The following is a 24,638-nucleotide window of genomic DNA, read 5'->3' on the forward strand; positions in this document are numbered from 1 at the left end:
TCACGCGCGGAGGCTATTTATAAGTCCTAGAGAAGTTTCCACAAAATTCGAAATGCTTCTCGTATTTTCTTTTTATTCCATTCACAAATGTTATCCAGGAACCATATACTTCAGTCGAATGTTAGGGGATTGTATGTACATTATAAGAAACTATTTACAGGTTACGTTACTAAGATAATTTTAGATGAAAGATAGTGGAATAAACGCCAAATTTAGCTAGATTTAGATTAGACAACAAATTAATCACAAAAATAATTACTATTTACAGGATTTGTAACAGTTTTTGTCTCTTTTTGACCGAGCATGTTCAGTAAAAGTGAAACATTCTATTTCTCGAAATTTGAAATTACCTAGTTGTATTAGGGACTACACAGGAAAAGGCAAACAAATGGTTTCTCAGCTCAAAAGTTATAAAATTTACTGGAAAAAATCGAAACGTACCTGTACATATATCATCTTCATTTTTAGAATACCCTGGCCTACACACACATTCGTAACCAGCGCCTGAGTCCATTCCTGGCTTGTCCCATTTGTTTTCGCACCGCATAGCCCCAACCTTCTTGCATTCCTCTTGAACGTCTAAGTCAATGCATGTTCTCTCTTGAAAAGCAAATTTAGTGAAGGATATTTATTAGTTCACATTTCATCTTTCATGGATAAATGTAGTTTATTTATATAAGGAGTGGCGTAAATAGCATGGGTGACACCCGGAGTGGTAACTTGTGGTGTCATCCAGGGTTGTCAGATTTAAGAACAGTAAGTACGGGACAGGCAGTGAGGGGGGAGTGAGGAGTGAAAAGGGGAGGGGGGATTCTTGAGACGTCTATTCATGATAAATCTTAAAAATTCAATCGGAAGAAAGCATTAAACCTCACAAAATGTCGTCTATCAAAGTATAAAAATTGTTTTCATTACGATTGACGACGCATGCGCAGAGATATATTTCAGACATTAGTCAATAGGCAAAGAAGAAGCAACCATCGGTTCCTCGTGGTCTGCCGCCAAAACAAGAACATACAAACCAAATCAAAACAAAAACAGTTTTTGCGTTTGTTGCCACATGATTTTCTCATTGCTCATTATTTCATTTTTTGTTTAACTTTATTTTTTTCCCCTTAAAATGATGTCTCGTTCTTGTAAAACATCGTTATCAGCTAGAATACGGGAATTTAGCCGTCCCGTATGGCAGTTCCCCGGGACGAGGGACAGTTTTTCAAAATACGGGACTGTCCCTCGAAATGCGAAACGTCTGGCACAACCCTGGTGTCATCAATCCCCTCCTTACAAGAGCAAAAAAAAAAAATTTGTACATGAAAAAATGAAGTTTTCAAATCCAGTTTGGTTTTAGCACCCTCCAAAGGGTGTATTTCAACACAAGCGCTTCTCTCTCCCCGTAGTTACGCAACTAAATTTGATAGAGTAAATATAATTTAAAAAAGGGAGGAAATTTCTGAATTTAGGTATTAAGTATTCTGAATTTAAGTGACACTCCAAGCAGACCTCCCCCTCCACCCCCGGTAGTGACGCCACTGGTATAAGTATCATCTGCTTAACAAACAAAACAAAGGCATAATATAATTCTCAAGAAGATGTGGTATCTATTAAATGGTTTTTAGCCACTTGTTTACTAGTTTTTGAAAAAAAGAGGTTTTGTATACAAATACCATTTTCATACATGGAAAGAGCTAGTCCTTTATCGGTTACGCAAAGGCGTGAGGAATGACCTCAAGTAACGTGACTCAACAACAACGAATGGTCGACCCGTTTTACGTGAAACTAGTGAAAGAAACCTGATTTCTTGAACACAATGCTTTCCTTTAAAATCTATCACGGGACTTGGAGTCTTACTTTCATCAATGAAAGCATGCACTCCCTCCATTTTATCTCTTCTGAATGCTTTAACCTATACATAACCACTATTTTTGCATTTATTAGTCCTACATACATACGTTCAATTGAAAAAGTGTCCAAAATGTTATGCAGAGTTCAGGCGATAAAAGTTTGAAACGCAAAAAAAAATAATAATAATAATAAAATTAAATTAATTTTTAGTATGGTCTCAAGGTTCTCCCATTCAAAAAAAAAAAAAAAAACGAGTAAGCCGAGATTCAGAACATTAATTACCAAAATTCGAGCAGATATTCTAGTTCAAAATTATAAAGAACGGTACTGAAAATGGACAAGTCACACTATTAGAATAGAACCGATAAAGACAACTTTTGAAGCAAAAAATGAGTATATATATATATATATATATATATATATATATATATATATATATATATATATATATATATATATATATATATATATATTAGGGTGGTCCTTTTTTTTTGAAGTTGCAGATATTTTACGCGACGCCCCCTCAATTTGTTCCATTGTACAAATAAATGATCCTTGCAAAATTTTAAGTCAATCCATGAATATTAACACGTGCCAATAGGCCCCCCTTCTTTGAGTTTCGAAGAAAAAATTGCGGATTTCCTCATTTTTATGTAAAAATATTCTAACGTTTTATATTTAGCACTAGAAAGACGGAAGCGGTCATTTTGATCGCAAACGATTTTCAAATGCTCATATTTGCTGCGTTTAATTTTCAAACTCTTTTTCCTTCATCGACCTTTCCTAACTATTTATTAAGATCTTACAACAGTATTTTTTTTTTCTTTAGGGTTATTATTATAGTCGCTATAAATGTTTATACCTAGAAAGACTGACTACGGTCATTTTGACCGCTAAGTGTACCTTTCTTTATGCATCCGTTTTCTTTTTTCTCTTATCGGTTGTGTGTACTATGGACTATTGTTAGTTATCAGGGTAAGTAATGTTCTTTTGAGTTTGAGTAGTATCTGCTGGTCAGGTTTAGTTCTTTGAATTGTTGGGAAAATGCAAAACACTTGCTGGTTGCATGGTTTCAGTTTTCTGCTATCTGCACAGGGGGAAAAGTTGAGAAAGGTAAATTTGAAAAGCATGTGACTGGACATGTGAAATTACTTTGGGTCTAAAAAAAAAAGTAAATATAAACAGGTAAATACCAAAAATGTTTGGTGGAAAACTTTTGTGCACCAAACCATGTGCTTTGCTTGAAGCATTGACGTTTGTTTTCTTAGATGATAATCAAGTGCTCAGTCACATAATTATCTTTATGATGTCGAGAAAAACCGTTGACAAGCAAAACTTATAGGAACATTAATTCCTGAAACTGTTGCAGATTTATCTAAAATAGATTATAGTTCGAATGAACAGTCTTACTTATCTGAAGAGAAATATATTCCTAGCGATGAGAATAGTTAGCTTTCATGAGATTATTGCAAATATTTTTCAGAGCATAGATTTGCAGAAACGGATTGTTCTTCTGAGTTAGAATCAGAAGAAACCTAACTAATAAAAACTGATGATCAATGTATAAAAAGCAGTGAAAGAAAAGGGAAATGGGCCCGACGCCAAAAAAAAGGGGAAAATTTCAAAAACATAAAAACTAAATATTTCTCTAATTTCCTCCAAGTCACCTCCTCTGATCAATTTTGCTGCATGTAAATAAGTATCTACCTCAGGAAAAAGATTAAAATAGTGATAAAGTATGCGGAAATAAATCTATGAGCATTTGTTCTGATTGCCAAAAAAAAAAAAGGTTAATGGTTAATATACAGGTGACGTGATGACATAAGTATTTCGAAATACTGTAAAAGATAGTAATGTACGGTATCTTGCGATATTTAGATATTTTTTAAAGCAAACACATGCATGGTTGATTATAGTACTTGTTAGTTATTACATGCTAAGAAAATGTCCTCTTTTTTGTGCAGATTTGCTCTTTCTCAATCTCAATGCCAATTGTGTAAAGCATGTATTTGACTTGATCGAACATAAAATTAAAAAAGAACCTATTTGAGACTTATTTGCAGACTATATTACGATTAAATTGTTAAATCAAATTCTGACAGGTTAAAACAAATTTTTTCTATGGTTAAAAATCCCGAAAGGAGGAAATTTCCAATCTTTTTAGTATGGCGGTCAAAGTGACCGCTGCTAGTCTTTCTAGGTATACGCAAAACGCCGTCTTTCTAGTGTTAAAGTAATTTTGAACCTCAATAGGTGCTACTACTTCCAGACCGACCATTCTTTTACTTTAATTCTGTAAAATTTAACATGTTACAGAGATTAAAAAGTACACTAATGGCCTTGGGTCAAGCGTACCGCTCTTCTACGCTTGTTCCAACCAAGTGGCAGGGGAACGTTTCTTCCCATCAAGATGGACACAAGGGATTCTATAGGCCATTAATGAATGGCCTAGGCCATTAATGAACGATCTTTGAAAACAACAAATTGCCTCCTCCAGGCTTTGGGGGTATTGATTTACAAAATTCCCTGTGTATGTAATAGGTGTATCAAATAGAGTCGCAAGGTTTCAGTGCTATAAATATAAGTAATTGCAATTATATTTTAATTCGCTGTTCTTTAGTTATAAACATATTTAAATGCTTATGCAATTTTTAATTTTTAAAGTATAAATTTCGAAAAATCCTCGTTTACTCCTAACATAAAAATGTATTGTATTTTACATAGCTAAAATATAAATTTAAAAAAATATATCCAGATCGAAACTTATGTAGAAAGGTAGTCTATTTCAGTACATAGTCCTTTATTATCATCAAATTCTTGCGATTCATAAGATTTAGAAACCGAAATGGGTATCTATCCTAACCTGCTGAACTTTTGTTTTTTACAGCTGGTCTACCACAATGCAAAAAAGCTTGCCAACTATTGATACCTGCTCGCCTTTCATCACTGTTAGACAAATGCCATATTAGGGATAAAGATGTTGTTCATTTATTTACAGCCTATGTAGATGCAGTAAATTTAAATCCAAAAGACCTAGTGATCAATCGTACATTCCTTAAGAGAGCAAAAGAAAATCTTCGAGAGGTAAAATTAAATTTCATGAATTTTAATTTAGATTTTGTAGTTATTCACTGGGATACAAAGCTACATCCAGATGTAACTGGAAAAAGAACGCCGACAGGATTATCGTGATGGCTTCAGATCCTATTGTTGAACATCTACTCGAAATTCCTTAGATATCTCTACAGTTGTATATGATATTTTAGATAATAGCTCTTGATTGCTATTTGATCTAGATGTAGTGTTTGATACAACGACTTGCAATACCAACCGTATAAATTGTGCATGCAATTTTTTAGAGGAAAAACTGAACGGTGATATATTACATTTGGTTTGCCATCATCACGCACTTAAAATCGTACTGCATAGTGTATCCTTAAAGAAGTTCTTGCCTTTCTTAGTTCTAGATCAAATATTCAATTATTTAAGCGCTTCAAAATTTTGTGGAAAGATCTCCATCATTCAGAACTTAACATTTCAATCAAGAACACACACTACTTAAATTCTAAAAAACGAAGTTGATGACATATTATTGTTCTTAAAAAGCGGAATAGAAAAAGATTACAGAGAATTCTCATAACTTGTATAATATTTCCGGTGAATTTCCTCCTACAGGGATATGTTTTCGGCAACTTGGAGCTTAGCCCTGAGCCGCATGGGTGGCAAAAGGAATTTTTGGTTGAAAATTTTTATATTTAGGAAACAATTTAAACTGACCTTACATGGAAAGAAAGCCCTTCAATGCTGTTTTACAATTAAATGCTGTATGAAGATATGGTTTTTCGCAGCAACCCAATCGAGGCTCCTTTGAATAATATAATAAGTCTGAAAAACTAGCAGCGTAGAAAATGACGACAAACATGCAGCAGAAGCAGTGATTGGAAAATTTATAAATCACTTGTGGTATTTCAAGGACAAACTAGTAGCTTTGTCCGTATTAAATGAAGGAATTAACTTTGAAGATAGGAAAAGACTAGTCCAAAAATGCTTGTGATAAGGAAGACGTGTCTGATGACTGTTTAACAAATTTCAGACAACAGTAGATGATTTGGAATACTTTCTTAGTAAAGATCTTCCTCTTTATAGAATCAATTACGAGTCAATAAAACTGTTTGATAAGTTACAAATACTAAAAGATTTTTTCCTATTTGATCCTGATTCATGGCAAAATGAAGGAAGCTATTTAAAGGGGAGAGAGATTGTTAAAATACTGAAAATAGTGAATGATACAACTGAAAGAGGAGCACAATATTAATCGAAGAATTTCACAACTAATTTACCAAATATGAGTCACAAAGCAACTGATTTTACAGACCGTTCAAGACTATCGGAAATAAATACACACTATCGAGATACATTTAGAAAAGCGAACGATTAAGGAAAGTTTCTAAAGCATTATTTCATTTTTATCCAACGGAAAATCTTTAGATGATATAAAGTAATTAAAAAGATTAATTTTAATGCTACCTCAATGTAAAAATATTTTTTAAACCTAGGAGAAACGATGTACTGGGTCTGAAGTAAAAACTCGAAGATTTGTGGGAAAATTATCAAAAGTGTTAAAGTTCAAAGGTCTAGGGGCACGTGTTATTATTGACCGATCGAGTTCAAATTTTGCACACGTTACTTTTTATTATAGTGTCATAAAACTGGGGGGCGTCAAAAAAAAAAAAGAGTTTTACTATGCCGCTATATAGCCCCCAAAAATATACAAATGATCAAGGGTGTAAAGTGTTAGCTATATTGTCCATTGTGGTTTCCAGAGTATTAATGCTCAGTGCAAGCATAATTAAGTGTTTTATAGAAACTTTTATTCACAAATGACGAAATCACAATACAAACAACTCAGACTAAATTTCCATATACTGTAAAAAAATTCGAAACATTACTGAGTATTTCCGTGTAACGTTTTAGGATTTAAATGGTTTTTATCCACTTCTTGGAAATATCAAGCATCGTTGGCAAAACGTTTCCTGAATTGCTACACGTTGCAGATGAATGCAGATTTCTCACAGTTGTGAAAAATATTTTTAGTTCCCAGTTCAAAGATTAACTGCAAGTATTTATAAAGTGTATCATCGGCTTCAGGCCCGTCCATGATGATAAAGCGCCCAAAGGGAGCAAATAGGTATGAACGACGTTGCTTTGCTAGAATTGCTTGCGGTTACAATTCTCGATACTTGCTTGCAGTTCTGACTTGACTTTTGCCATGCTTGCAATACTGCTTATGAAACTTCCTTGATAAATCAGGAAGGTGCAAAGCTAATATAATATACCTACCTAAGTTTTCTCCGAAGTTCCAGAAACACGACTGACTTTAAACGGGAAGATTTTTGAATTTTTCAGGAGGCTTCCGGTATAATTTCAGGAACGTTACTGAATTTTAGCAGAAAACGTTCCTGGTTTTTTGCATGATATGTTACTGGCGGAAATTGAGCACGTCAGCTGCCCATTATTTTCCAGGAACGTTTCTGAATCGTTTTTAAAGTGTATATTGCTACAAAGAAGTTGTCCCATCGTCTGCGCAGATGCAGTATGTCGTCTATAGGTGACGTTGCCTCACATTGGAGGATTATCCATACTCATAAGGGGGAATAAAAGTGCGAGTGGCATTGATGTATTTACTCCAACATAAAGTGGCATAAGTCACTAAACGTTGCGTTTCATAACTGAGTAAATATATTCCCAAATAAAGCAAACTAATGTCAATATTTTGTGTTTTTAAATAGTTTTTTTTTTTAATTCTTGTAAATCTAGTTAAAATCCCGTTTTAATGTCCAAAATCTTTCAAGGAATTGGGGATCATATAAAGATTCAGGCTTCATATCTTTTTCATTTATTTTAATTTCCAATATAAATTTTTAACACCTTGACTCTGCATCTTATTTTTATCAAATACGGAAGTATACGTATCAAAGACTCAGGGTTGTGAAGATAGAGGACCTGGTGATTAAACGCGGACAGTATAAAAAGTATATAAAAGAACTATAAACTAAAGGTGTACTTACTTAAAATCTTTTTTACTAACTCTAAGACACTATTATTTTGTATTTTGGTTCCTTACACTCGTTCCATATAGTTTTTCTTTAAGCAATATCAGATCTCAGATGCTAACAAAAACATCACCTTTCTGTGCATTTAAAAGTACAAATCTCCATGTTCATAATTAGGACTGGCGTGGGAACTCGTCATAAAAATTATGCATTTAAGATGTTTTATTTATAACGTGCAAGTATCCACTCTTTTAGGGTTACACCATAAAAACAATTCAGAAACATTCCTGGAAAATAATAGGCAGCTGATGTGCCCAATTTCTGCCGGTAACATTTCTTCCAAAAACCAGGACCGTTTTCCACTAAAAGTCAGTAACCTTTCTGAAATTATCCTTGAAACTTTCTGAAAAATCGGAAAATCTCCCCTGTTAAAGCCAGTTACGTCACGGGACCTTCAAGAAAAACTAGATAAGTTTAATATAATTGATTAGAACAATCCTGATTTACCAAACAACCATGGATAAATTATGATAGAATTGCAAGTACGAACCAGGCATATCGCTTGCCTAGCAAAGCTGCAGCTATGCAGTTACTTATTCACTCTCGTTGGGAGCTTAGGCAATCTGGACGAGACGTAATCACATAAAAGACGATACATACTAAATAAATACGCTCAATCAATCATTAAACTGGTAGCTTAAATTAATTTTCACAACAGTGAAAAGTTTGCCCACTAGTAGAAATTCAGGAAACATTTACGAGAAAATAGATGAAAGCCTGTGAACTCACAACACGTTCCACGGAAATAACCAGTAACGTCTCGGATTTTTTTTTATATTGTAATGAAAGCCTCGATTACACGGCGCGACAAAAAAAAAAAAAAAAAAACTCTCAAAATGGGTCTGTCACCATTCTTATCGAGTCTTACGTTAAATGAACACTTGAATGCAAATTTGACCACCGTTTTCACCTATCACCTACCCCTATTTACAGGTTGGGTCACCTCTCCCCCCTCTTCTCACTCAATTTTTTACTGTTTTCATGGAGAAAAAAAACTTTTTTAGAGCACCCTTGTATTTCTTACGATAGCAATGTTTTCATGCCGCTTTACAACGTGCGTTGGTGGTTTACTTGAAGTGTTACATGCAGGGGCGTAGCTAAGGGGGGGTCGGGGACACCCCCCCCCCTGAAACGTTTGTCTCAAAAAAAAGAGAAAAAGAAAAGAGAAGAGAAAGAAAAAAAAGAAAAAGAAAAAAATTAAATGACTTTTTTCTGAGTAACAAAGGTCAAAAATGCACTTTGCTCCCCCCCCCCCCAATGCCATTGAAAATCTGCTCCATGAGTGACCCTCAAGCGTAAAGATCCTCTGCTGCGACAATTTTTTGATAATTGACTGAAATTTGACACTTCGCTTTAGAAATGAGATTGATCGATAGAGGTTTTTGTTGGGCTGGTCTCGTGTGTGTCATCATAGGTCATAATCAAAACGACCTTTGCTAACCATAGAGTATCCATTGCAATCACATTGATTTTTCAGCCAGTATTTACTGCGTATTCTTTTGGAAACGTACAGTCTGTTTAAAATAGTACATTCTAAGTGAAAGTTGTTGCATAATGAAGCGAGCAAAACCGATAACAAGCTTTTTTAAACCCAAAGAAAAAAAAAATGAAAATGACGAAAAGGATTGCTCTAAAAAGAGAAAGTTAACGTCGGCTGAAGAAAACGAAGCACAGTCTGCAAAGCAGCATTAGTCCCATCGGACCCTTCTGAAGGTAATTTTATTTTAATTCAACAGAAAAACTGCATAGCATTACATGAATAAAATGTTAAAAAACGAAATAAATCTAGACTATTTCTGTTAGCTGGTTCGTATTAAAATGTAGAAAATAAAAAAGACTTCTGTTTATAACACTCAAAAATTGCTGCTGCTCTCTCAAATAGATATTTATGTAATTCTAAAGCAGCTAATAAAATTAAAAATAAAAACTTGAGAGGAGAACACATATGCAGCTTTGAGCGAATAACTTTCTACCGCCTACATTTCTTCCCTTTTTTTTAATTCAAATTTTATTAACTGCTTTAAAATCAGCATAAATGTAAATACATAAAAAGCAACATACAAATATAACGATAGGAAAAGTAATTTCATTTTTTATGGGTTATATTTCAAGGAGTCTTTTTTTTTATTTTATTTCATACTTTTAGTGCAAACCAAGTTAATAAAAATAGTCTTTATAGTCTGACCACCGATGAGATTGAAAGTCAAACATCCAGTTTACAGGCGGAAATGGATGCATCTATTAACTTTCAGGGGTGCCAGCTTTTGTAGATGTGCGTTAGCCTCTAAATTAAGCAGTCACACTGAAATGAACGGAACACGATCATTGGTTTGGATTGACTGGCTTTGACAAGACCGTTGCTAGAAAATTTCACTTTAAATTAAATGGAGGGAAAATAAAAAAAAAAGTTGAATTTTCCATAACATAAAAAAAATATTAAAAAATTTCTTTGCTTTTGTTTTGTTTGACACAAGTGTCGGACTTGAGGCACTCCGTTTCAAAGTCATTCCAAAGTATGTAAGATTCACCTCCCTTTTTTTTAATACTAAAAAAAGTTTTTGTATATATATATAAAAGAAGTAACCCCCCCCCCCCGAAAGTCGAGTCTAGCTACGCCTCTAGTTACATGGTAAAAGATTACTTACTTTTGCAAGTTATTCCATCATCAGCATACTTCAAGATTCCAGAGCAATCGCACTTCGAAGAGTCGCTGGCTAGACGTTTTGATGCGCACACAGCTGTTGCATTCAATATACAGGATCCTAGGGTTCAACAAAAAGTTTTGTTATTCGTCTTGTTCTATTATCAGTTCTGTTGATAAGACCAATAGCCTACAGTTCCACAGAATGACCTCGTAAACAGGGGTGTCCACCCCCTAAGAGCAAATACGCAGCCCTCCCCCGTAAATATCGCGAAGACACTCCCCCCAAAAAAGCGAAAAATACCCCTTAAAACACCCTCCCTCTAAAAATTTCAATGGCGCAGTCTGCGCCATGATCCCCTCCGCCCCCCAGATGGGCACCCCTGTTCGTAAATGTCTGTAGATGAACTTCGGCAGTGTAAGCATAGAATTGCAAAAAATGTTTATACAGGGTGCTTTAGATAAATGACTTCCCTACTTTGAAATAATATTACAGCAAAACAGATGATATTAGAGAGAAAAGAATATTACAGAGATAAGGTGTAACAAAGGAGCATGTTGAACAGATAGGGTTGAATTCTTTTACACTCAAGTTTTGAGAAATAGTTCCAAAATCGGACAGAAGATGGCGCTCTGCTCGCAAATGCCTTTTAAACAGTGTATAAAAGTGTTTTTAGTGAACAAAGGTCAAACCTCATAGCAAGGGGTTCGTTACACCTTTCAACAGCAGCATTATGATGACAACATGCAGCATATGTGACACAGCGCCCTTATATGACCAAACTTGCAACTATTTTTAGAAACAGGTGCATGAAAAAATTTAGATCTGTCTGTCACACAGTACTACTTTTTCATATTTCCACTATCTTTGATTATTTTACTGTCTGCAATGACGCTTCAAAGTAGGTTGGTTCTTTCTGAAACACCCTGTGTGGTTTAATGGGGTTGTTTCCTTCCGTCAAAAGTACTACTTTTTGTCACAGAAATTGATAGAATAAGAACAAGAAATAGCATGGACCCAGAAATTACTTTCATTCTCCCAACAGTTGTTTTTTTAATTAATTTTTTAAAGTGTTCAATTTTTCAAACAAGGCGTGGTCTTTATGTCGTCACAAATGATGTCCTTTGGAGCATTTTTAATTGCGTTTCCACGTTATCATAATCAAGCAGCGCATTAAAAATTACCTCTACGCTTGCTATCAACCCTATCGTTGCCAATACACGTGAGTAAAGATACAAATTAAATATTTTGGATCGTGAATGGCAACACTGAATGGCATTTCATCATTTGTGATGTCTTCGGCAGAAGCGTTAAACGATGAAAGAGCACCGATTTAAGTAATTTTTTTTAAATATTAAACTTAAAGAAATTATTTAAAAAATGGTCAGATTCTATGTTTTTAAGCATGCTTTTTCAGAAAAAAATATTTTTAAAATTTTGGAAACGACCACATTGATGAACATTTTTTGCAAGTATGAAAGCTCATGGCTTCTGCATTTTTTTTTTTTTTTTTTTTTTTTTTTTGTCTGTGTTTGTGTTTACTACTTTCCCCTTTTCTTCATCCCTCTCTTCGTGAAATATTTTAGATCCAAAATATCCAATATCCATCTATGGATTTTCTTAGGCCTGAATCGAGAAAAACTAGTTTTCGTTTTTCTACGGCAGCGTTTCTTAAATTGTGCTCTGCGGAACCCCAAGATTTCATGGAAATTACTGAACAGTTTAATAAAACTTACGCTCTTTCTTTTAATTCAATTTAGTTAGTTTTAAGGTCTAAATAAAGTTTGAGTGAAGCTTTCAATCGGCATCTTTCAAATGAACAGCAAAGGTTAAACATATCAAAGGAAATCCTTTTCGCTTCATTACTTGCAATCCATTTTGAAATGTTGACTGGGGTCGTTTCCGAAATTTTAAAAAGTTTTTTTTTTTTTTTCCTCAAAGAGCGTGCTTGGAAACATAGGATTTGACCCCTTTTTAAATAGTTTGACGAAGTTTAGTATATTTTAAATTATTTTAATCGGTGCGCTGCTTCAATTTCATTTTTTACGCTTTTGCACATGATATCAAAAGTGATGCAATGCCATTTACTGATGCCATTAGTGCAGAGCGCAATATTTAATTCGCATCTTTATTCACATATACTGGCAATGACATGGCATAGGTTGATAGCAAGCGTAAAGCGCAATATTTAATTCGCTTCTGAATTATCATAAGCTGGAAGCGCGGTAGACAGCAAGCGTAAGCATTCAGTGCACCAGTGGAGTACGTGCCAAAGTTCATCACTTGTGACGTCATAAAGTCAACGCCTTGTTTGAAAAATTGGACATCTAAAAAAATTAATTAAAAATTAAAAGTTTTGAAAATAAAAAAAGTTTTCTTGCTCCATGTTATTATAATTATTATTTATTTCTTTATTTATTCTATTATATTTTTTTTGTGACTCATTCTGTCAATTTCATTGACTAAAAGTAGTACTATTGACTCATGGAAGCAACTCCATTCTAACTATGGTATTGAAAATAACCAGGGAACCATGAAAAAGAGTGAACATTAGTAAGGGTTCCACAAATGAGATAAACTACGAACCGCTGCTCTGGAACATCTGCTTTTATCTCAAGTAAATTCGCAATGGAGTTGTTTCCTTCAGTCAATAGTTCTTTTTGTCACTGAAATTGATAGAATAAGCAAAAAAAAAAAAAAGTAACATGGATCCCGAAAATACTTTCATTTTCCCAACAGCTATTTTTTAATTAATTTTCTTAAATGTCCGATTTTTCAAACAAGGCGTGGTCTTGATGACCTCACAAATGATGCTCTTTGGCGCGTCTTTCTACCACATTTCCACGTTATGATAATCAAGAAGCGAATTAAAATTGCGCTCTACGCTTGCAATCAACCATATCGTTGTCATTACACTTGAGTAAAGACGTGAATAAAATATTTTTCTCTGTGAATGGCAACACTGAGTGGCATTTCATCATTCGTGATGTTATCGGACAGAAGCGTACACAAGGGAAGCGCAACGATTTAAGTTTTTTTTTTTAATATTAAACTTGAGCAAATTATTTAAAAAATGGTTAGATCCTATGTTTTTAAGCATGCTCTTTCAAAAAAAAAAAAAAAAACCTTTTAAACTTTTGGAAACGACCCCATTCACCATTCACATTCAAGCATACTGAATCATGCCGTTGTACTGGTGTATGAAATTAATTCCAGAATAGACAAAAAAATGCTGAAAAAAAAAAAATATGTCAAAATCGTTTTTTTTCCCACAAAATTTTCTAGCATAAAATTGCCGTTTTATTTTATTATTTTTTAAACAAAAAATAAGAAATTAATTTTTAATTTAAAAATTTTTTAGTACATTTATTTTCTTTAAGCAAATTGAGATTTCTGTGATAGCATCGATTGCAGATCACGGATTTCGTAAGAATTTCCCTTTACTTAATCTGTTATACTTCGACTTTTGTTTAATTTCAAAGAAGCAAAGTAAACCATAAGCATACCATTCACCATCTCCGAAAACTTCGGTAAACACCTGCACTGCTCTGTTCCTCCTTCTTTTATGCAAAAGCCATATTTTCCACAGTTTTTAGAACATATCTTGTTTTTGTCAGTCGCCTCTAAAACATAAATGCACATAGTTAATTTTTTATCTGAAAAAAAATAGCACGTTTGCCTAGTTTTTATTCATATTTACTCTTAATTATACTGCAGTCAAACTCTCAGAAGTTTGACATGCTGTAGTATGAAATTTTCCTACCACAATTAGGGGCTATTTTTTCTTTGTGTTTTGTCACAAATTGTTATATTTTGTTGGAATGGTATGCATCTAAAAAATGCATGGTTCATTTTTTAATGAAAAAAAAGTCCAACTGATATCCACAACTGGTGCGGGTGTAGAGTAGCAAGCCTCCACGTGGTGCACCCCGGGTAACGCTAAATCTGCTACAGCAATCGCCGAGAAGACATCTCTAGAGATCCTTTGCAGTCAGTCGCCATGTTTCGTATGAAAACCGAACCTACCTGCAAGCACACCTCCACCTCATCAAGCTTGCTGCTAATCACGACTGCCCTCTTTGCCGGACGTCCAAGATGGACAGTGAATATCTTCATCCGCTGTCAAACAACTTGACTGCAGTATACCAGACAGCAAGGTTATCACAGCTAAAGACTGCAGTTTCGTTCTTATTAGAACTCTGTAGATTTGCATAGTGAATAACCTAGCCTGAGGCAGATGTCATCTTATGTAAGCTGAGAGTGCCAACAAACTGGTAGATAGAGTGAATCCATCTCATTAGTGAGCGTCCGTAGCATGGTGCCGATTTGACTCGTGAATTGAAGGCAAAGTCTCTAGCTGTGATAACTGGGTTATCTGGTATATTGCATGTAGTTGTGCCTTAGCCCTCGCTTAGGGGAGGTAACTTACAGCTAAAAATACCCAAGCTTTGCCTTCAATTCACGAGTTGAATCGCAGGTAACTTAGGGGCGGTAACTTACTGACTGACAAAAACTTGACTCGGCTCTATTGGGAGGCTAGATGTCGAATGGCCAAAAAGCCATTGACTGGACAGGCTTTTGATTACTAAATAACATGTGCCTTACTTAGTTTTACATCGGGAGCATCGCCGTTGCACGAAAACTGAACCAAACTAAGCATATTACTAAGTACAAAATTGCAGTTTTATCAAGCAGCAAGGGTTACCGCAATTGCAAACAGGCCGTGGTGGTCTGATCGGTAAGGTATCGGACTTGTGAGTTGAGGGTCCCGGGTTGGAACCTAGCTAGTCGTTAAATATGTTTGTGGTCACAAAGTCCTCCAAGTGCAACAATACCTCTGGGGGTGTTGAACCAAACATTGTTCAGTCTCTGGTCTGAATCAAAAAATTAGGCCTGTCTTTAAATTCCCATCCAACTGGTCAACTGAAATATATGTAGTTTCTTACATACTAGTTTCTTAGCTTTCAGTGTATTATAGAAGCAGATCTGGACATATTCTTACTGAAAAGGAAAATATATAATAGGACCGTAAATAAGGGAATCTGTGAACACAATGCTTTTACTTATAGCACTCCAGCTAAAATCTATTTTGCTCTTAGACAACTGATGCCCTATTGTCATAGTAAATCGGTTATCACTGAATGTTTTTGTTTTGAATAAATATTAACTTTCTAACGCGACTTTATGAAATCCTGTTAACTCTCGATGAAAAAAAATTAATTCCATCTGTTTTCATTTGTTCGGTTAACCAACCTCTGCCTTGGGTGATTTCACTGTGACGAGTGGAATAAAGGTTTCCTTACATTTTTATGATATAGAAATAATTAAGAGCTTAAAGTGAAAAAAAATTGTTGACCAATGTTTTATGCGTTTGACTTTCTAACCAAGTTTGCTTTCAATTTCTCTTTTAATTGCTATTTTTTAAACAAAGTTTACATATTTTCATACTTCTCAATTCCAGAAAAAATGTTCTCTGAATCTGCTGCTGCAATTTGTTAAAAACTAAATTCATACTTTGCTTTACTACTCATTATATTTATAGTTCGTTTCAAACAGAAACAAATAGCTGGCTGTTGCACCGAAAATCCGACATTTTTTCTGTCGTAAGAGCTATCTATATTTTATTTCCAAAGCAATCTTTAAAAAGTGTTATAAACAAAACATTTTTGCGTAATACCTCAATATATAAATTTGTAATTTCTTAAGCAAATCATTTTTTCTTTATTACACATTTTGAAATGAAATATACTGCTGTTTTGTGCGGGAGAAAATTTTTACTTTTGCGTGGAAAGGGTCCTGGGTTATTTAATGGAAATAATTTTAGTTCATATGCAGGGTGTCCTGAAATTGACTGTTTTCACAAAAAAGTATAACAAGAAAACGGTTAATGATTTAAAAAAAAACCTGCGGAAAATTCATTATAATTTTTTTCTTTCCAGAGAAAAAAATTTTAGCTCAAAAATTTTCCAATAGATGGCGCTGCAGATAGTCAGATTGTAAATCAAAGAAAGGTAAAAAAATACGTCATTTTTTTTTTCAAAAAATGTTTTTAATGAACTTTCTAACGTTGGGTACATTCACATGTCACAAACGGAGAAAAGAAAAATCGACGAAAGGCAATTCTTCCTTTTTGATTTACGGACTTACTATCTGAAGCGCCATCTGTTGAAAAAATTTCGAACTAAAATTTTAAACATATTTGGAGGGGGGGGATTTACGGTCCATCGCATGAATTTTCTTCAAGAATTCGTTTTTTTTTTTTTAATCATTAACCATTTTCTTGTTATAAGTTTTTGATAACAGTCAGTCTATTTCAAGACATCCTGTTTAAAACTTATGTTAGTGTACAAAGAATTTACAACAGAAACATGAAATTTTTTTTTAAATGATGACATCACATACTTTTTAAATGGCATAATTGGTCTGGATGTTTTTAGGATTTCTAATGCCCTCGACAAATGAATTAATAAGGTAATTTTGTTTTAGTAATTTTTATACGTTAAATTCAATAGTTCGATATCTAACATTAACTTTTTTCTGAAATTAGCTTTGGATTTTAGATGAGAAAAGGCGTTTCCTTACGACATCCTGTGTCTGTTTGATCCATTCCGTATGGACAGCCATTGCTACAGTCGGACCATCGGCCTGGAATGAAGCAGTTGCCATCTGAAAAGCAAATTTTCCACTTAAGGTAAATAAATACTTGTTTCATCGCATCCATTTATAGATTTCGAAAAAGAAAAGCAGTCTCTAATTGATTGGATATATTGGATGTTGGTGATGGATACGCATTACAAATGAATGACTCAGTTTAAATGGATTTTGTACTAATTTGCATGAACTATTTCAGAAGAGTTCTCCCTCAAAAAGAATCATCAACATACATTTTCAATTAGGTGTCCCCACAGTTTTGCTGACAAGAAATTTCCACCCCCCTGTTCTTCAGTTTCAATCATATCTTTTGATGTATTTAAAAGAGGAGGAAAATTTAAATGTTGGCGAAACTAAGGGTGAACCTGCAAATATTTATGTTTTTCCAACTTCTTGATTTTTTCTTCAAAGTAAATAAATACCTGACCAATAAATTGTTATGAAACTTCAAACACGTAAGGGTGATAAGTAAACTCACTTTCCCGTAAAAATTTCCTCGCACGTTCATTAAGGGAGAAATAAATACTGAAATAAAATACTGTGCAATTGTAGAATGTAGATTCTGCTGCAAGCTCTTTAGCATTTGATTTCCAGAGGTGATGTTTTTCATACAAAACATGAGATGTGAAAAAGTACATATCAGTTGACGTGAGTTGTCAGAGACCACACGAGTTAATATTTTACGAAAAATAGATACAATCTAGTAGATACAATCCTGTTAGTTACATTAAATGTTATTTGAACTTTTATTTAGCGGATTTTTTTTTTTTTTTTTTTTTTTTTTTTTAAGTGAAATAAACTTATTCCGAGAAAATTTTTCTAGAGCCTTATAATATTTTTCGAGAAAAATGATCTGTTGTAGTAAATATGTCGCGACTAATAATAGGAAAGAATGTATTATTTAATAATGATTTCATTTTATGTATTTATTATGCTCAGAAAATTTTGATAGTTTGTTGCATAATTTTGATAGTTTGAAAGAACAGAAAATTGAATACAGCTCATTAGGAAACATTTTTTGACAGCATCTGAATTATTAGTATATCGCTTAGTACTTCCAGGAATAATTCAGCACTCATTGCTCCTAAATTATTTTTCGCAATCATTTCAAACACGCGGAAGAGATAAAGAAACCAATTTTCACACGTACCTAACTTAGAGCCATGCTGCCGTGCTAAGCTACTAAGTCGTATCTGCAGCCGAGTTAAAAATGAAATATTGCCGCTTAAAGTTTCGCGTCTCCATGTATTCGATTCAGATATAACTTTTTCAGACTTTTTTAAAAAATACTTTCCATTGACATATGGCCGTAAAACATTGTGTTAAGGTTAAACATGTGACAAAGTACCACCCGGTGACCGTAGCTCAATTTTGAGTTTAAAAAAAAAGTGTAGATACAACTTTTGTGTGCTTATCACAACAGCATGTGTACTACTGCCAAAATGTTTAATCCCAAATGAGAGGTAAGATCTCATAGACCGCTATTGAAGAGTGCGATGAGATTTCAACCAGATGCACATGCCAAAAGATGTGGATGGGAGGGTGTTTTTCCAGGTCTTAAAACAAGACGCTATTGGGAAAAACAATTCCATCGAACTAAAGATGTCTTACGGGTAGCGGGGTATACATTTGATCGGTTTGTGAGACTGCACGCCCTTTCTTACGGTTAATCATCACGTATTGTAAAAAGATTTTAAATTTCCAACAATAGTTTACATGTTATGTACAATGATTTGGAACATTTTCCAAAATAAAAGAATGCATCAACTTTGATGCCTTTGAAAAACTGCAGATTGATTCTGTTTCTCTGCGGCTTTAACACTCTAAGTGTTGCATCAAGTCTTCGTTAACTCACACGATAATCATTACTAGCCTTGCTTGCGGCCCAATTCAACCAGTTGTGTTACATGGCGATTCTCGAAAAAATGTTCCGTTTGTAACGCTAAGTTTTCTATTTTTTCCAGCAAACCAATGCCTTCAAAAAATAATGCTGTATGTATAATACATGCTTTAATATACGAACAAAGCATAACAGTTAATCCCATATATAATTAATAGTTACTTGAATAAAATAAAAAAATAGCGTTACGCACGGGATATTTTTCCGAGAATCGCCCTATACCTATTGTGTCTATTATGTAGTGTTTAGAACCTTCAGCTCAACTACAATAACAATGAGGAAAAAAAACTCACTCGAGCATTGAGATCCGTCGTAAAACAACCCTTTTCCGCAAACGCAGTCTACTGTGTCTAGAAGATCAGTTTCTTTACAATTAGCGTCTTTGAAGAAAGCGCATTTGTGAAGACTGCACAGATCCGCTGAAAAGACAAAGCTAAAATCAAGTACAAATAACAGCAATGTATTTTTGAAATACCATCTACGATAAAGCTTATATCTTTTGCTTAATTAATGCATACATTTTGAGTAACATTGAACCATACTGCAATATAGCACACTATAGAATTTTGAAAGGATGATGAACTGTTATAGCAAAGAACTTTAGCCTATTAACTGAGTACGATGAAATATTTCGTCATACAAGGACTATTAACTGTATAATAGTCCTATTAACTGGTAGTGTCTATTAACTGGTAGGTATAACTACATTTATTTCTGTATTTAAATTTGCCATTATACACTGGCCTCAAAAAGTTAAGGTACAACATAGTTTTCGAATCTCACCATAGAAAAATGACAGTAACAATAAAATGCATAGTTTGCATGAATGATAATAACGAACTTTAAAACCATTTGTAAAGGAACGATAGAATTCAATCAAGAAGAACGAAAAATTCAATCGCAACGAAGCGTTAAACCTCACAAAATGCCGCCTATCAAAATATAAAAACCGTTTTCATTGCGATAGACGACGCATGCGCAGATATATTCCCAACATGAGTCAATGAGCTAAGAAGCAACCACCTCATAGTCTGCCGCCGAAACAAAAACATACCAACCAAATCAAAAGGAAAATATTTTTTGCGTTTGCTGCCACATGATTTTCATACTGCACTTTATTTCACATTTTTTGTTTTACTTAGTTTTTTCCCCTTAAAATAATGTCTCGTACTGTAAAATATTGTTATCAGCCAGAATACGGGAATTCAGCCGTCCCGTATGGAAGTTCCCCTGGACGCGGGACAATTTTTCAAAATACGGGACTGTCTCTTGAAATCCGGGAAGTCTGGGAATCCTGGTCTCTATGCTAGACGACCAGTTGTGTGTGTTCCCCTCAACGCACCGCAGCGAACGATCCGCTTATGCTGGGCAAGAGAACAGCAACGGGCTTCTGTGCTGTTCACAAGGCGAGTCCAGATTTACATTGGAGGGTGATTCAGGGCATCTACTGATCTGGAGGGAACAGCGCACTAGATACCATCAATCCAACACTGTTGAAAGACACTGTTACAGAGGTGGTAGAATCATGGTTTGGGCAGAGATCTCGCTCGTTGGTCACAATGACCTGCATGTGTTCCATGGAGGAACTCTGACTGGTCTGAGATATTGGGATGAGATCCTTGATCGATGTGTCCGCCCATATGCTGGTGCAATTGGTAATTATTTCATTTTCATGGATGGTAATGCACGACTTCACCGAGCTCAGATTGTTGTGGAGTATTTTGAGGACTACGGTTTGGAACGAATGGAATAGCCAGATCGATCTCCGGACCTGAATCCGATAAAACATTTTTGGGGCTATCTTGACAGATATGTTGCTGCTTTAAATCCTCCTCCAAGATCGTTACATGAGCTGGAACAAGGCTTTCTCTGTGTCTGATCTGCGCTTCCTTTTCCAGTGTCCGAAAACTTAATAAACAGCATGGAAAATCGATGCCGCCAATGCATTTAAGTTAGGGAGGGGACACATTCCTTATTAGAACCCATTTTTGTATTGTTTCTATTCCACTTTACTACATAACACTGTGATGTTCTGAATTCTTCAAGAATGGACCACCGAAAGTGAAGATTGCCAAATGATTACGTCCATCGCCACACGATGATTCGCCAGCAAATACGCCCAATAAGGGTTGTAAGAAAATTGGCGGATTTCTACATCAATTTGGCAAATAATCGCGTAGCGTTGGGCGTAATCATTTGTCGGTTTTCGATTGCGCCCTGCTAACGGAAAAGTACCTTTGAAAGTATTATGTTTTATTTAGTCCTTACCTATTTATTTCTACCATTGTGACTTGGCCGCTATTCATGAACATTCGCCACTGCAAGCACTCTTGTGCTCATAAATTTGTAATAAGTCATCAAAACGTGGTTTTATATTAGTCTGCATTTCAGTATTTTACGCAGTAGTAAAAAACAGTAGTTGCTGCCTTGAGTATGTTATTTTTTTCAGAATATGTCTAAAAAATTTTTTTGTGTAGAAAATATTTAGGCAAACTATGATTACAAAAGCAGTAGTTGACCCAATTGTGAAAATAGCTGAACAAAAGTGTGTCTCGCGGTTAACAGGTTAAAAATATAGCAAAAGAAATATCTATGCGGTCAAACCAGCAAATTTATGACATGTACAGGGTATCCCTACACAGCAAACAAAATGTTGTGTAACCTTACACCATAAGCAGCATTTCCCGATCAACAAATCTCGATCTGTCTAACTGGCGGCTTTGGAGGTATTTGAAACAACTTGTAAATCCTGATAATCCTAGAATTTTACATCATGTTACATACAGGTTATTATTACATGACCATAGCACTTCTCAGAGCGAACTGTGGTCAATTGTATTAGAACATGCTAATCTCGCTATACAAGAAAGTGCCAAAAATGATGGCAGTAATACTCAACATGTTGTTGTTTTTAAAGCCACCTTAAATGTATAGTAAATGTGCAACCCATAAAAGAGCGCACCCTGGTGGCAAAATTGTGAACTGTTTTTTATTACTATTATTCGCTCCAACAAATTCCTATCCCTGAGTTATGTTGTACACATTATGTCGTTATTTTCTGAGCAATAGTTTTGTTACTAGACTGCTTTAAAGTAGGGTTGTTTAATAATGGACACTATGTATTTTGAACAAAAAAGGTAGAAGGCTGTAGAGTCAAAAGATAATCTGGTAATTTTCAAAAAGAAAGTACCTTACAATAGTCAGTAATTGGAGAACAAGTGACATTAAGTTCACGCAGATAACATTTTCTTAAATTTTTGGCAGTTTATATAATATAATTAGGTTTTGCCTTTCTTTGCTCAATGAGAAATGCTTGAACGAAAAATTAATAGTGGAGCATTAGAAACATCAAAGTAAAGGAAAGTGGGGCAAAATCGTACAGGGGAATCAGAATAAACCCATAAGTTTCGCTGTAATATGTGCTACAATTAGGTCAAAAAAATATCAATTGCTAAAGTAACTGATTTAAATTGCAAGATGCATTTCTTGTCTGTCGGTCATGACTTCAATAAGAAGAAATACACAGAGATTCAATGTTGTGTATATATAAATGAAAGACAATGGTGCACGAGTCTACAAATAATATAAAGAGAAATAAATGAATACAAATAAATCTTATATAATTAAAAACTGAGCGTATGTACCTATGTATGTATGTCAGAGTTACTTCTCCCAAACGCCAGTGAACAGACCATCGAACCAATTTTCGACAGATGCGTATTTTTCCCGTCTTCATGTTTGGCTATTTAATCCTCCGATAATAATTAGCGGAGATATCAATTAAAAACTAGATACCTGGACGACCGAGCCTTGCTCGGCTTTAAAAAAATTATTTTTCGTCAAATTGTGTTTTTTTAAGGTTCAATACTTTTCCAAATATATTTGAAAGGCTTCACGTTGACGAAATATTAAGCACTCGACCTTCTTATAACACTAAAGTACCAAACAAAGAAGATTCTGAATGTAATTAAATCAACATTTTGCTTTAAACTATCTGTTACGTTTGTTTCCACTATACAATTTTCTTGTCAGTAATTAAAATATTTTGACCTTAGTTTTGCTATGGTGAAATAGGTTTTTAACCGAATACTTCCTTTCATACTATGATGCGTTTCTCGATTTTATCCCAATCGAGATTTTCTTTTTAAATAAGTACTTTTAGTTTTTACGCCAGAAAATGCTACATACAGCATGATATCCATCAAAACTGATGATCCACAAACCATTCCAACAAATGATAATAACTGTCTTAACAAAACATAAAGAATCTCAAGACATACACTTCTTCGAAATAAAATTTAGATGCGTGATTTTAAAAACATGTTAAACTATTTGAAGTGTAAAAAGAAAATAAATAAAAGCGGCCAATATCAGCCAAGCCTGGCAACCCTAAACAAGTATAAAATTTTAAAGCAAGAAGAGACAAATTTTCATTGTTATGGTTGCAAATCGTCTGCCTGATGCGTGAACTCACAGTTTACTTCAAGGCTTAACTCAATTTGACTTTATATTAAAAAACTGTTTTTTGTAAAAAAAAATCGCGTTTTTACAGAAAAAACACTGATGGAGATGAACTTAGAATGCAAAACTACAATTAAATCCAAAATTTCATCCAAATCGTTAGAGCCGTTTCCGAGATAAGAAATATATTCGCAACTCCAACGAACTATAGGGGGCACTGAAGTCACTGTCTAATGGCGGAATTGAAAACTAAAACAAACGCACATGGTAACGAAGAAAATGCTAAAAGTGTTGTGATTTTTGTTCGTACGTATGATTGTTTCGCTTTATTCTTTTTAAATTAATTTTCAAAGTCTTGTTGATATTCTGACCCACGTAGAAAGAAATGAGCATTCAAGAAGCATTACTAAACGTCAAACATTAATGCAAAGTACGTAGTTCGTAGTTCTAAGCAGCCATTTTCACGATGTTGAATTCGATATTTATCAATTCTTGATAAAACTAAATAATAATTGTGGCCTGACAAGAACAACAATTAATGCTAGAAAATTCAATATGACATTACAAATAAAAAAATTTTGAAAAAAAAATAGAACCGACTTCAAAATTGCTCTAAAAAGTGAAAAATAATTTTATTCTTTAAACACCATCGATAATACTTTTAAACATAATTTTTGAAGATGGCGCAAAAACAAAAAGTAAAATCCATTGTAACCATGCTTCGTTCATATTGTTATCGAAAAATCATCCCAAGTTAGGAACTAAACATTTATATCGTTACTCAAATATGCAGTCATCAATGCGTAATGCATGTGGTAATGAAGAAACTGGGCCTGATTTAATTTATAGTTGTAACTGAGTTATGGCTGTGAATGATTTTATCGATCGTTTTTGCGCCAACTTCAAAAATTATGTTTAAAAGTATTATCGATGGTGTTTAAAGAATAAAATTATTTTTCACTTTTTAGAGCAATTTTGAAGTCGGTTCTATTTTTTTTTCAAAATTTTTTTATTTTATTCTTTTTAGTG

The 24,638-nt window shown here is 34.2% G+C and overlaps 1 long non-coding RNA gene across 1 annotated transcript; it reads right to left on the reverse strand.

The window, feature by feature from the left end:
* Window positions 1-483: 483 nt before the first annotated feature.
* LOC129227590 (uncharacterized) lies at window positions 484-14,211 on the reverse strand. Its single transcript, XR_008580854.1, has 3 exons — window positions 14,104-14,211; window positions 10,601-10,717; window positions 484-600 (listed from the first exon to the last, which is right to left on the reverse strand). It is a non-coding gene; the product is annotated as an uncharacterized LOC129227590 (long non-coding RNA).
* Between the last annotated feature and the right edge of the window lie 10,427 nt (window positions 14,212-24,638).

Source organism: Uloborus diversus, chromosome 8, assembly GCF_026930045.1.
Source record: "Uloborus diversus isolate 005 chromosome 8, Udiv.v.3.1, whole genome shotgun sequence".
Lineage (NCBI taxonomy): Eukaryota > Metazoa > Arthropoda > Arachnida > Araneae > Uloboridae > Uloborus > Uloborus diversus.